We start from the raw sequence: 655 nt of genomic DNA, 5'->3' as shown, positions 1-655 counted from the left end.
AGTAACCATCACCACCATTCTTATCCAGAACTTTGCATTTTCCTGAAATAAAGCTCTATACCCATTAAACAACAATGCCTTATTGTCCTCGCTCCTCAGCCCCTGAAAAACACCATTCTACTTTCTGTCTCTATGAATTGACTGCTCTACGTGTCTCGTACTAAATAGAATCACAGAAAATCATATAATAATTGTCCTTTTGTATCTGGTTTATTTCATTTAATATAATGTTTTCAAAGGTCTTCCATGTTGTAGCAAGTGTTAAAATTTCATTCTTTTTTAAGGCTAAATACTATTCCATAAAAATATTAAATGCTTCACAAATTTGCCTTCAACCTTGATCAAGGGTCATGCCAATTTCTGTATCATTCCATTTTTAGTGTATACGCAATTGAAACAAGTACTCAAAATTTTACCAAAAAAAAAAACTAAAATATTAAAAGTTAAATGAAGAAGGGGAAATAGGAGTCATATAAGTAAACTAAAACTTTATCTTCAATGTACAGGAAGCAATGATGCTTATATTTCATAAATCAAGAAAAAGTCTTATTACCATCTTGGTTAGAGCTATGGATGTAACCTCCATAAAAAGCAAAATTTAAAAAGCAGCAAGAATAGAGACTAGATAGTTGGAGAGGTAGAATGAGAAAGAGGT

The 655-nt window shown here is 31.3% G+C and overlaps 1 pseudogene; it reads right to left on the bottom strand.

Moving 5' to 3' along the window:
• Nucleotides 1-301: 301 nt before the first annotated feature.
• LOC148092769 (U6 spliceosomal RNA) lies at nucleotides 302-402 on the bottom strand (annotated as a pseudogene).
• Nucleotides 403-655: the final 253 nt, after the last annotated feature.

The sequence above is a fragment of the Miniopterus natalensis genome, chromosome 7 (assembly GCF_054644295.1).
Source record: "Miniopterus natalensis isolate mMinNat1 chromosome 7, mMinNat1.hap1, whole genome shotgun sequence".
NCBI lineage: Eukaryota > Metazoa > Chordata > Mammalia > Chiroptera > Miniopteridae > Miniopterus > Miniopterus natalensis.
This window is presented reverse-complemented; position numbering and strand designations above follow the sequence as displayed.